The sequence below is a fragment of the Triticum urartu genome, chromosome 2A (genome assembly GCF_056163025.1).
Source record: "Triticum urartu cultivar PI428250 chromosome 2A, HENAU_Tu73, whole genome shotgun sequence".
Classification (NCBI taxonomy): Eukaryota; Viridiplantae; Streptophyta; class Magnoliopsida; order Poales; family Poaceae; genus Triticum; species Triticum urartu.
In genome coordinates this window covers 597,971,745-597,985,965 of record NC_141874.1, presented here as the reverse complement: position 1 = coordinate 597,985,965, position 14,221 = coordinate 597,971,745, and positions in this window count along the sequence as shown.

Below are 14,221 nucleotides of genomic sequence, written 5' to 3'. Positions count from 1 at the left end.
TATGACTTCTCTGAAATTAACGAAATATTGGAGGAAAAATATTAAAATCAATAAATAAATTTTATTTGGAGTTTATTGCAATTTTATTTGAATTAGAAAAATATGCGTTTTTAAAAATTGCATTAGAGGCCCAAATAAATGTTCACTTTGTCCGCTATATTTTTAGAGGACGGGGAGAATTTATTTCAGGATTTTTGTAGTCCGTTTAGTATTTCTTTCAATCGTTTTTCTGCGTGTTGGAATATTTTTTTTAAAAAAGTTACCGACCTTACCGGGCCGTGTCCGCCTGGGACACTCACCTGGTTGGCCCTTTAAGAGTCGCAGCCCCGAGCTGCCAGCCCACCCCACCGCACCCCAAACCCTAGCCCGATCCGTGCTGCCGCCTCGCGTCACCCGCCGCCGCACCACCCCGCCGCCGACCCCGCCGCCGCCACCGGAGCCGCCCGTCACCGGAGCCTCCCCGCCGGAGTTCGTGCCGCCACCACCGATGTGTTTGCCGAGGTAGCCGCTGGTTTTATTTAAAAACCGTTCGGTTTTATTTTGAAAACCCTAGATCTCGTTTTTTATTTTAGATCGGTTTTGTTTCGGTTTTCCCGGTTTAGTTAAATAGCGGACGTTTGTCCGTACGTTCGTTTTAACGAACGTTGTTCATCGTATAGTCACAGACAGCGAACGTTCGTTCGTTAGTCTGTTCGTTGGTTTTTCTTTTTCTAGGGCTTTTCCATGGTTATTTTCGATCGCGATTTCTACCCTGATCTTCGTTTTAGTTTATCTTTTCGCCCGTTTATCGAATCAGGTGATTCAAGCACCTATATCTTCGTCTCGAAGCCCTCTTTCTGTTTAACCAACTTGAACAAGATTTTGGTACTGTAAAACTTGACTTTAGTCCAGATTAGTAATCGGATCTTGTTTCTTTCGTAGTTTGAGTTTTGTTGCCTCATTTGATTTGATTCTCTTTGCAAACCGGAGTTCTTCTGTTGAACTTTCTGGTTAGATCTTCTTATTTGAGTTTTACCCGTGCATCTTTGCTTGATTGTTTATGTATGCTATTGTTTGCTTGTGATAGAATACCTGGAGTGCGAAGCGTGCTACTACGAGTCACTAGGTTTTGCACATCGTCAGCAAGGCAAGTAACACACTGATCATACTCTTTTCATAACCAGTTTTTATGCATTAGTTTCAACCCTTACACATTCCATGATTAGTATCTCTTAACATGTGGGTTTGGGAAGTAGATGATGAGGTAGAACCTATTACCCTTTTATTATCAAACCCTGGGAATTACTTCTACATTATGCTTATATTGCTATGCTATGCTCGTAGACGTGGATTGGGTTTGAGTGTATCCATGACATATGTGAGTTATTAATTAATGGTTCAACTTAAGGTGGCAACTTTAATAAACATCTGGGTGGATTGCTTGTGGGCACCTGGAGAATCCAGTGTTGTCCTAGGATATCCGGAGGACCCGTGTGATCATCCTACGGTCCGCCACCCAGGCTCAAAGGGATCATAAGATTATTCATGCTAGAAACTTACGTGTGCAGCCACTATGGGCTCTGGCATAGTTGAGTATGTTGCATGACCTCTTCCAGTGGTAGGCTAGCAGATGAAGGGGATGTAGGTTGGTACTGTCTACCCAGGATTAGAGTTAATGCTTCTGAAAGACTGTGTCTCGGTCATCAATTTATCAAACACCATGCAGTGCGAGAAATCCAACGGAGGAGATCGAGTCTTGTGGGGAAAAGTGCGCAAACCTCTGCAGAGTGTATAAACTAATCATGGTTAGCCATGTCCCCGGTTATGGACATCTTGAGTACCTGGTACTTGAATTATTGATTTCATCTCATCACTCTAAATTAATTTATTGGGTTGTTAATGATTACTTTAATACGGATTGAGTTGGAGGAACCTTCTCAATGACGTTTCAACCACCATGATAGTTAAATAAAATTTATTCCTTTGATGTAGGAAAAATTGGCTTTTCGCAAAAACAATATAACCATAGAGCCTCCACCAGCCATATATGCATGTAGTGATAGCATTTATCTGTTCATTGCTCTACTGTGTTATATTGCCAGCTTATTCCATGTGCTAACCTGTTCTCGGGCTGCAACGTATCATGTTGCAGATTTTTCAGACGACGAGTAAGGTGCCATAGGTCGTTTGTCATGCACTCAGCTATGCCGTTGGAGTTGATGGACTCACTTTATCTTCCAAGCCTTCCGACGTTATCATATTTGATGGCCTTAAGCCATATTTATTGCAATAAGTTCTCTTTTGAGACATTCGATGTAATAAGTGTGTGATTGCTACTCTGTTATAAATCCTTCAAGTACTATGTCTGTCAGCATTACCTATCCAAGGATGACACTGAACATAGAGACTTGACCGTCTGAGGTCAGGTCGCTACAAGATGGTATCTGAGCACACGCTGAATGCAGGACACGAGCACTAAGATGAGACATAGATCACTCTTCTCTACTCATTTCTGTCTCCTCTCCATTTTCTACTCTTTAGGATGACAGACATAAGGAACAAGTTTACACAGCTGGATGAAGACACTTCATTTGGACGACACTTGAGGGAAGTCACTAGGTACCTGAACATTGGAATACCAAGCTTCACCGGGACCTACACCGCCACTCTATTAGAAGAGGAATGTTGTATGATTCGAGTTCAAGTTCCAGGAAGGACATTCACGCCAGTCACTGAGCCCATAGAGTTTTCTTTTGATTCACCAACTTGGCGTCTAGGAAAGAGCATGGCAGCCCACATTGCTATAGGATGTATTGGAGAAATCTACAAACAGGAGCTGAAGGACACTATCTACCAGATATGTGGGTGCGATGAGAAATGGGAGATGATCAGCACCAGGAAGGACAGTTCCATTGCAGCTTTCATCCAGGAGTTGAACCAGCATATTCGACGCCAGGAGAACTAGATGTGCTCAAGCATGTTAGATTTGAAGAAGGCGATGACTAGGATCACCAAGCTAGAAGAGGAACTTAAGTCTACACGCGATGGATATGAGGAGGAAATGATGATACTTGTGGAGAAAAATGACGACATGACAAGGAAGCTAGGAGTTTTCATGGGAGACCCCGAACCAGGAGGAGAAGACGACGAACCTAAGGAGATTCGTTTTGAAGACTACATCATCATCAACGACACCGACTCCGACCCTGATAGTAGTGATGATAACTATGAAGACGAAGCTGGAGCAGACATCATGGAGTCTTCCACCGATCAAAATTTCTAGTAGACCACCATATGATCAGTAGTATTTCCCCATGTATATGGAATAGACCGAGCACTGTAACGATAGTTAGATCGACTGTATGCCCTTGCTTGATTGATTGAGTGATATGATATGATTGTGTTCGTCTTCTCCTTAGATCTCATTATATTCTAATCTCTCCCCTCTAAACCCATCAGATGCCTCCGAGACGTGACCCCGGATTTGCTTTCCCACCGGAGGTCACCCAGTTGATCCAACAGCAGAATACACGGATGCAGTTGCTAGTTCACAATCAGGGCAACAACAACAATAACAACAACCCACTGCCACCACCTCTAGTTGACAACTTAGCCCGTTTTCTGAGGTTACAACCGCCGGTGTTTTCCAGTAGCACCGAGCCTATAGTTGCGGATGATTGGCTATGCAAGATTGGAAGGGAGTTGACCACCGCAGGTTGCACAGATGCTGAGAAGGTGCATTTCACTGCACACCAATTGGACCAGCAGCATCATTGTGAGAGAATTACACAGCCACTTTCCCTATAGCCAATATCACTTGGGATCAGTTTCAGGAAGCATTCCGCACAGCCCATGTCTCAACTGGAGCTATGAGCATGAAGAAGCGTGAGTTTCGCAACTTGCGCCAAGGAAATCGTACCATGGCTAAGTACGTAGATGAGTTTAGTAAGTTATCTCGTTATGCCCCTGATGATGTGGCCACAAATGCCATGAAGCAGGAGAAGTTTATGGAAGGGATTAATGATGAGATGAGCATGCAGTTGATGGTGGCAACATTTAACAAACTACCAGGAGTTGGTAGACAAGGCTCTTATGATGGAAGGGAAGCAGCAACAGATTGAGAGCCACAAGAGGAAGTATGGTCAAGGAAAGTACAGTTCCAGAGCTTAGCAGAAGCCTCATTTAACCCCGAACTCGGGAGGATATACCCATAACCATGGAGGCCATACTCACAATGGAGGGAGTTCTCATAACCACAATGGCCCCAAGAATGGGAATGGGAATGGAGCAAGCAGTAATCAGAACCGCTCCACTCCAGCCACACTCGCCAAGAGGGACCTAAGTCACATTACTTGTTTCAAGTGCGGGAAGACTAGACACTATGCCACTGAGTGTTCAGAAGCAAAGAATGGTAATGGCAATGGAAGCGCTGGGAAGAAGCCCAACCCTTTCAACAAGGGAGAAGTGAACCACGTGAACATGGAGGAGGTTGAAGAGCAGCCCGATGTAGTTATCGATAAGTTTTTGGTTAAGTCATTTACCGCTCTCTTTCTTTTTTATACTGGTGCATCACATTCATACATTTCAAGGGGATTTGTGGACTAGTTTAAGTTACCCACCTTAGCCCTTAGGACACGCTTGCTAGTAAGCTCACCCGGTGCAGAGTACATGGCCAACCGATGGTGCGATCGGTTACCCTTAACCATTGGTAGCCATGTTTTCCCCTCGGACCTAATAATTCTGGAGTCACAAGGTTTGGATGTGATACTAGGAACGGATTGGCTATCAAAGTATGGAGGAAACATTGACTGTGCTAGCAGGTCTATTCTACTCACCACCCCGGAGGGAAAAAGGATCAAGTATGTTTCCAGGCATGCGCCGAGAAGGACCCAAGTAAATTCTCTCACAGGAGTTGTTCAGGAGGAAGTGTTGGTAGTGATGGATTACCCAGATGTATTTCTAGAGGAGTTACCAGGCATGCCGCCAGATCAAGACATCGAGTTTTTGATAGAGCTATTGCCAGGCACCGGGCCGATATCGAAGAGACCATACTAGATGCCCGCAAATGATCTGTTGGAGATCAAGAAGCAGATTAAGGGGTTGTTGGAGAAAGGTTACATTCGACGAAGTTCATCACCATGGGGAGCCCCAGTGCTCTTGGTTGAGAAGAAGGATAAATCTTTGAGAATGGTTGTTGATTATCGGGCATTGAATGAAGTGACAATCAAGAACAAGTACCCACTACTGATGATCAATGATTTGTTTGACCATCTGCAAGGAGGAAAGGTGTTTTTGAAGATCGATCTGCGATCGGGATATCACCAGCTGAAGATTAGGAAAAAGGATATACCTAAGATAGCTTTCACCACAAGGTATGGGCTATACGAGTATACGGTTATGTCATTCGGACTGACTAACGCCCCTGCCTATTTCCTGACTATGATGAATAAGGTGTTCATGGAATTCTTCGATAAGTTTGTCGTGGTGTTCATTGATGATATCTTGGTATACTCGAAGAATGAAGAGGAACACAAGGAGCATTTGCGTTTACTTCTCAAGAAGCTCAAGGAACATCAGTTATATGCCAAGTTCAGCAAATATGAGTTTTGGTTGAAGGAAGTTGGATTTCTTGGACATGTTATATCAGGAGAAGGTATAGCAGTGGATCCTACCAAGGTTCAGTCAGTCACTGAGTGGTTGGCACCCACCTCAGTTGTAGAGATCCGCAGTTTTCTTGGACTCGCGGGATACTACCGGAGATTTAATGAGAATTTCCCCAAAATTGCGAAGCCTATGACGGCATTATTGAAGGGCACCAAGTTCCATTGGACTGAAGAATGTGAAGCAAGTTTCCAGGAGTTGAAGAAACAATTGACTACAGCCCAGTGCTGATTCTGCCTGATATACGCAAGGATTTACAAGTGTATTGCGATGCCTCTCGCTTAGGACTTGGAGGAGTACTTATGCAGGATGGAAGGGTTGTTTCTTATGCCTCAAGACAGCTTCCACCGCATGAGTTGAATTATGCTACGCATGATTTGGAATTAGCAGCCGTAGTGCATGCGCTCAATACTTGGAGACATTTTCTTATTGGAAACCATTACGATGTGTACACGGATCACAAGAGTTTGAAGTACATTTTTACCCAGAAGGAGCTGAACCTCAGGCAAAGGAGATGGTTGGAGCTCATAAAGGATTATGATATGAAGTTGCATTATCATCCAGGAAAGGCCAATGTCATAGCAGACGCTTTGAGCCGGAAGAGTTATGTCAATACCCTCGTAAATGGAGGATTGCCAAAGGAGCTAGCATAAGATCTCAGGGAGCTACGTTTGGAGATAGTCCCACGAGGTTTTGTTGCAGCATTGGAGCACTACAAAAAAAACACATCCGTGACATATTGGGCCGAACGAAATTTTTTTTGTCATACATATGACACTTCTATGACGATAATTGTGACAAAACCCGGTATCATCATAGATGTGGTGGGCTCCTACTTCTATGACAAAAAATCATGACAGAAAATGGGCTTTTCGTCCTGGGCGGGCCGGAGACGCGGCTGCAGACATTCTTTGGTCCGTCCATGATGGAAAAAACCATGGTAGAAGAGAGGGCGAGGAAAATTTCGAGGAGTTCCCGGTTACGGTGGGAGGTCAGGGCCGAGCGATGCGTGCTTCTCTCGTACACGTACGCGCGTGTGTGTGAGGCGTTGGCTCTAACTGAACCTGAGCGAGCCGTTGGGCTCTAACTGAACTCGAGCGATTGCACTGCAGGCTACGCGTTACTGAACCTGAGCGATCGATCGATGGCTGTTAACTGAACCCGAGCGATCGATCGATGGCTGTTAACTGAACCTGATCGAGCGATTCCTTCGCTACTGCTGCTAACTAAAGCCGATCGATGCTGCCTTTGGATGAACAGTGAGCGTTGCAAGGGGGGGATTGGATGAACAGTTCCCGGTGGGGGTGGATGAACAGGACCCCGATCGAGTCGGTTGGGACTGGATGAACAGGACCCCCATGGAGGGCTGGATGAACAGGACCACCCCATGGATGGCAGGATGAATAGTAGACGGTGGAGGGCAGGATGAACAGTAGCCCGTGGAGGGGTGGTTGAACACGAGCCCGTGGAGAGGGCTGGTTGAGCAGTAGCCGGTGGAGTAGCGCGCGGTGGAGGCTGGATGAACAGGAGCCCGTGGATGAACAGTCGCAGGTGGAGGCTGGAGGAGGTCGACGGTGGATGAACAGTAGCTCGTGGAGGCTGGAGGGGGTCGACGGTGGAGATGAACAGTATCCCGTGGAGTCCCGTTTTGCGGTACACCACACCCCTCCCGATTAATAGGACACCCGTTTCGACCGTAGCGCTCCAACACAAGTCCGTTTCGTCCGTTTTGCGGTACGCCACACCCCTCCCGATCAATAGGACCCCCGTTTCGACCGTAGGAGGTCTGTTTCCTCTGTTTTGCGGTACGCCAGACCCCTCCCGATGAACAGGATTCCGTTTCGAACATGGCCGGTCGAACACAAGGCCGTTTCCTCCGTTCTGCGGTACGCCAGGCCTCGATTCCATCGCCTGTTCCGTCCAAGCCCTACCGATGAACACGACGCATTCCGTAGCCTCCCCATGAACACGACGCATTCCGTTGCCTCCCCATGAACACGATGCATTCCATTGCCTCCCCATGAACACGACGGCGATGCTGTTTCTCCGTTCCAACCCAGCCATGTACACGAGCCCTGGCCGTACGTATGCACAAGTAGGCGTTTGAGACCCCGCCCGTATGTACACATACGTGGCCGTATTTTCTTTCTTGCACCCTGGCCGCTGTACGTACGTGTACATGCTACGTGTGCGCCTCTACTACGACACGTTCGCACCACTACTACGACACGTGCGGGCCTCCACATCGACCAGCATGTACGTACACGTTCGCGACCAGAATAACAACGCTATGTACGCTTCGACCAGGTAGGTCCCGACTGTTAGGCACTTCCTTGCCTGCGAAGATGTAGCTGGTGGGTCCCAGCAGTCAGGGGGCGAATCGGTTTTTTTGGCCGGACGCACTTCCTTGCGTGCGAAGATGTAGTTGGTGGGTCCCAACAGTCAGGGGGAAACATTTTTTTTGCAAAATATGGTGGCCCGTCCGGTGGGTCCCGTTGTCAGGTGGAGGAATAATTATTTTGCACGTAATAAGGAGGCAGTTCCTTGCTGCGGTCGTGGACCCAGCTGTCAGCCTCTCCATGTGCAGTCCACGTCCGATGGAAGTCGTTCCTTGACCATGTTGACCACGCCGCGCCGAGAGCACCAGGGCAGTGGACGACGGCGAGGCCTCGGAAGGGGACGACGCGGAGCCGGGGAAGACGCGGCAGTGGATGCCCACACGTAGAGGAGTACGAGGGTTCACTGGTTCGCTGGGGTGTGAGGCTGCTGTTGCCGCAGAATAACAAGGGGTGTGGGTGAGTAGAGGGATGGCCTGGCCAGCGGTGGGAGTAGTAGGGGGCGGTGAGGCCTCCGCCGCATCGCAGCCGGCCATGGGAGGCAGGAGCACGAGGCACGACCGACATTGGTTTGGGCGGCTGGAGCAAGAAGACTAGAGGTTGAAGAAGCACTACGGCCATTGGATGGACATCGTACGGTACCTGGAGCTAGAATCGTGCATATTGACTAAGTTGACAAAGCCCTCCGTCCCCGTCAAAGTAGGCCCACAAGTCATCCTGCCACTATACTGGGTCCCACCTAACAGGGGAGTATTCATTTTTTGTGCGTAATAAGAAGGCACTTCCTTGCGTGCGAAGATATAGCTAGTGGGTCCCAACAGTCAGGGGGCGAATCGTTTTTTTGCCCGGACGCACTTCCTTGCGTGCGAAGATGTAGCTGGTGGGTCCTAGCAGTTAGGGAGAAACGTTTTTTTCGCGAAATACAGTGACCCGTTCGGTGGGTCCCAGCTATCAGGTGGAGGAATCATTATTTTCCGCGTAATAAGGAGGCACTTCCTTGCTGCTTGCTGCGGCCGTGGACCCAGCTGTCAGCCTCTCCACGTACAGTCCACGTCCGATGGAAGTCGTTCCTTGACCACGTTGACCACGCCATGCCGAGAGCACCAGGGCGGTGTACGACGGCGAGCCCTAGGAAGGGGACGACACGGAGGCAGGGAATACTCGGCAGTTGTTTCCCACGCGGAGGGGAGTATGACTGTATGAGGGTTTACTAGTTTGTCTGCCATCGCCGGAGAATAACAACAGGTGTGGGTGAGTAGAGGGATGGCTAGGCCAGCAATGGGAGTACGGTCGGGCAGTGAGGCCTGCGCGGCAGCACAACCGGCCGCGAGGAGGAGGGAGCAGGCAGTCCCGCCGGCGCTTGTTTGAGCGGCTGGAGCAGGAAGAGCAGAGATTGAAGAAGCACAACGGCCGTTGGATGGACATCCAACAGTCAGTGCTTGTGCGTCGGCCTTTCTTTAGTAAAGCCTCAAATCTGTGGAAAATAGCATACATCCCATCTGCCATTATTTCTAATAATTTACAGCCCATTTGCTAATTCTTAAGGTGTTTTGGAGCCCATATTCTTTTTGTTAGCATTACAGCCCATATTGTGGCAACCGTTAAAAAATTATACGAAATTTTGCATATTTCGGTGCTGTCCGAACTGTTTTTAATCCCGAAATTTCGACTCACATTCAAACTGATTTTAAAAATAAATGTATATCAATATAAAATCCAACAAATTCTCCATGCATAAAAATTAATTTAATTTAAAATCTTGAAATGAAAAAAAGATATTTGAAACTAATTGTCGGTTTGATGTCTTTTAAAAATGTACTACCCATTTCTCATTACTGATGGGCCATTTTCTCGGCCAGCCGAATGAAAGCTCTCGTTGTCTTGAAAGATTTGCAGCCCAACAGGCCTGTGCCGGGGTACTGATCAACGGGCACCTATGGGACCGGCGGACCGAGTCCCTTTCGGTTCGGCGGGGGCGGAGGTCGTGCAAAGAACGGATCGAGGCGAAGCACACGAGCAGTTTACCCAGGTTCGGGCCGCACTGATGCGTAAAACCCTACTCCTGCTTTGTGGTTTGAATTGATTTCTTGCTCGGGAGCGCGAAGTGCTATAGTACACTTCAGCAGCTAACAAGACCGAGCGTGAGTGTTCGAACCCCCCTCTACGTTGCGCATGGGCCTCCTTTTATATGCTCAAGGGATCACCGACAGGTGGCAACGTAGACAAGGGCAAAAAGGGAAAGGTGCTGAAGTAGGTACAGCTACCTGCTACAGCATATCATACCTAACCCTGACGGCAGGGGACAAGGGCCTTAAATGCCCGTCTGCGTCGCCTAAACAGTGTAAAAGGGACCATCAGGGACACCACTGCTCGCCACGGCGGCAATCTTGTCAGCGCCGCTTGCCACCGCTCACCGCTGGCTGCACTGCCTTCCGCCACGTACGCTGGGAAGGGTCCCAGAGCGACACGTTGGTGGATGTGCTGGAGTGCGGGCACGGAGTGGTGGCTTGCCGTGGCAAGCGCCTTGCCGCGGTCGTTGTCTTGTCGCGTCCGGGAGCCTGTCGCTCACCGGGCCTTGCCGGGACGCGTGGCGCGCCGCGGCAAGTTCCTTAAGATGCCTTGGGTGGCCTTCCCGGCAAGCTCCTCTTGCCAGGGTCTTGAGGTGCCTTAGTTGGCCTTCCCGGCAAGCTCCTCTTGCCGGGGTCTTGACTTGGATACTTTGTTCTTGAACGGCTCCAAAGGAACCACGGAGGACCTTGGCGGTCACCCGGCAAGCCTTGCCGCGGGACGCTGCGACTGCCCGTGCACAAGTTCGGGATACTAGGGTACCCCTACTCTAGTACACCGACAGGAGCCCCCGGGCCTGGGCCATACACGGTGCCGAGCGCTGTTGGGCCAAGCCCAAAACAGGGCATGGGCACGCGCGGCCAAGGTTACGCCGTATCTTTCTCCGTATCCACCGCGCCCTCCCCGAACGGCACGCGTTGAATGCGGCATCGTGGGAGAGATTGTGGGTGGTTATTTTATTCAGAAATGCGGAACGTCCGCCCCCTCCCTCTTTATAACCAGGGGAAACAGGGGCAGTTCGCACATTCGCCCGTTGCTGCTTCCAATCTCAGAAATCTCCGCCGCTCCCTCGTCTTCCCAAAGCCGAAAGAGAGCAGCGCTCCGCCCCCCATCGCCACCAGCATCACCAACGCCGTCGACCTCCTCCACCACTTCCGCCATGGCTCCAAAAGCCGACAAGGGGAAGGTCGTGAAGTCGACCGAGGCGCAGCGGCTTGCGGTGCTGCGGAAGGAGCGGGCAGTTTCCCCACCCAATCTTGTCACGAAGGAGCTGAGGGAGAACTACTACCTCTTCTGGTCGGCGGAGACGCGAGCGCATCCACGCACGAAGGTACTCCCCGCCGCCGCTTGGAAGAAGGCCCCAAATGGATACCCCTTCTTCGCTCTGTTCTTCTACTGCGGGCTCTGCCCGCCTTTCTCTGAATTCTTCTGCGACATCATGAATACCTATGGATTCCACCTCCTTGACTTCACCCCCAATGCCGTTCTGACCATGGCAGTTCTCGCGCATCTCTGCGAAAACTTTGTCAGAGTCCATCCCAACGTAGCCCTCTTTCGCCACTTCTTCATACCCCGAGTAGAGAGAGGAGAGCCTCTATCCGGTGGAATCGCCTGGATCTCAAGGGCCGGCAAGAAGGAAACCTATCTGGAGGGAGAATTCCGCGGCAAGTGGGAGGAGTGGAGGGCAGACTGGTGTTGGATTGACGAGGAGAACCCGCAGCCATTCACCACCCGGCGCCAAACCCCAGTAGCTCACGGCAGCGATTGGAGTGACGTGGCCCCGAAAGACGACAGGCTGAAGATTGCCGTCACCAGGATCCTGCGCCTCAGGCTTGCCGGGCTTACTGTAGGCGCCGTTGGCGCAGATTTTCTTCGCCGCCGCATCGCCCCCCTGCAGGAACGGGGGAGACCCACTTGGGAGTTCAAGAACGCGGCGGACATCATGAGGCTGCGGCCGGGCCTCAACTACAACTTCACAGTTCTGGAGCTCAACGCGATGCTGCAGGAGCTCTTCAAGTATGACCCCCAACATCCCGAAGTTTTCAGGTTGCCGGGGGGCGTCGTTCCGTTGTGCAACAATTCCTCGCTCGACCGCATCCGTGCAATGATGCCGGAGTGTGACTCGCATGGAATTGTGCCAACTTGGCAGGAGCCTGCAGACGACGTCGTGCAACAATTCTTCGATGACTTGGTAGAAGTGGCGATCCGCGCCGACGAGAAGGACGGCCTCACCCACGACACCACCGATGTGGAGATGGCACTTATCGCCACTAGGCTGGAGGAGGCGGCGGCAGCCGCGGCCGCGGGCGAGTTTGGATTCACCGTGGAGGAGGCAGATGCAGCAGAGGCGGGAAGCCGTGCCGAGCGACAGGAGCCTGCCGGCGAGAAAGAGCCTGCCGGGCAGAACATTGAGTCGAGCGAGCCCGCCAAGGATACGAGCGGCTCGCTGGAGATCAAATCGTCTTCCACTTCGTCTTCGGGCAGCTCGCCGCAAGCAGAGCCTCCATCCCCGCCAAGAAGGCGTCTCTGCAAGGCCGGTGACGTAGCGGAGCGGCAAGCGGGTCAACAGTCGCCGCGCCGCGTGACACGCTCCACCGCGGCAAACACCGTTGCCGCGGGAGCGCCTCATGCTGTGACGACCACTGGAGCAGGGCCCTCCCGGACCACCGCTTCTGCTCCTGCCGCTTCTCATGCCGCGACGACAGCTGGAGCGGGGTCGTCTCAGACCGCCGCCACTGCTCCCGCCAAGCGGCCAAGGGAAGCTTCTCCTCCACCTCCTCGCGCCGGGCGTGCACCAGAGTTCGACTTCTCCGCGTTCAGCTCCGATGAGGAAGAAGAAGAGTAAGCTTCTCTTGCTGTACTTGCTGTTCTTCAATTCTTGCTGTTTGTCTTGTATCTCATTTGCTTTTCTCTGAACTTGTTCCTCTTTAGGACACTGGCCCAGAGAGCAGCAAAGAGGGCCAAGGTTCCGGTGGTCGTCATCGAGGACGAGCCTACTGCGACAGCAGGAGGTGCGCCCGAGACAACCTTGCCGGACCCGGCAACTTTTCTCCAGAGCAGCCCCCAGCGTAAGTATATGGTTTGCTTTCCGCTTGTGAGGTGCGTATGGATACTCTGTCTTTGCTGATATTTGATTGCTGACTTGTGTAGGAGCAGAGCAGCCCCACCAGGAGCCAAGGGAGAATCCCCAGACAAGGGAGAATTCTCCGGCAAGGGAGGGATTTCCGGTAAGGGAGAGGTCTCCGACAAGGGAAGGTTCTCCGGCAAGGGACAACACCAGCGGCCACCCGACGGCGGAGACCACGACTACAGACCCCGGTACAGGTAATCCTTTTGGTGAAAAACTTTCCCTTGGGTTTTTCTTCTCTTGATCTTCTTGGGTTTTCGCTTGACTCTTCTCCCCTTCCCGGCTGTCAGACCCATCTGCTACAGAGCCGATGCAGACCGAGGTTGCCGCCGAAGAAGCGGCCGGTGCTGGCGATCCCGCCGGCGCAGAAGCCACCAAGGCTGCCGCCGCAGCAACTGGCGAGGGGTTCGGCGATTGCACTGACGGCCCTGAGGCCGCAGGAGCGCCAGGCGCTACACCGACCGCCGACCCGTCCGCCGCTGCCGCAGCGCCAGGCTCCGAAGAGCCCCAGCCAGGCGTCTACCTGAAGGCCGGCGAAGGCATCTTCATCAACCTCCCCTGGGCGTCAAGCTCCAGGGCACCGGTTGAGGGAGAGATCTTCGACGGGGAAGTGCTTGCCTCCGCGGGGCTGACGCTGGTTGACGCGCCAAGCAGCAGCAGCAACGAGCCCGAAGAAGAGCGGCTGCTGCGGAAGTTAATGTCGCTCTACCGCACGCGGCAAGCCAAGCTAGACTCCCGCGAGGCTCTTGTCGCGAAGGCGGGAGTAGACATCGAAAAGCGCGCGGAGGAGCTCCGGGGCTTCCACTAGGAAGCTCGTCGGTCCTTGGCAGAGGAGCGGGAGCAACTCGATGAAGCGCAGAAGGCCTTCCTCCTCGAGAAGGCCGAAGTCGAAGAGCAGCAGCGGCTTGCTGCTCTGAAGCTATCCGCGGAGGAGGGCGAGCTCGCGCAGCGGAAGGTCAATCTTGACGCCCACGAGGAGGAGCTTGCCGCGCGCGAGGAAAAACTCGGCGGAGCCCTCAAGCAAGCAGAGGACGCTGCTGCCGCCGAGGCC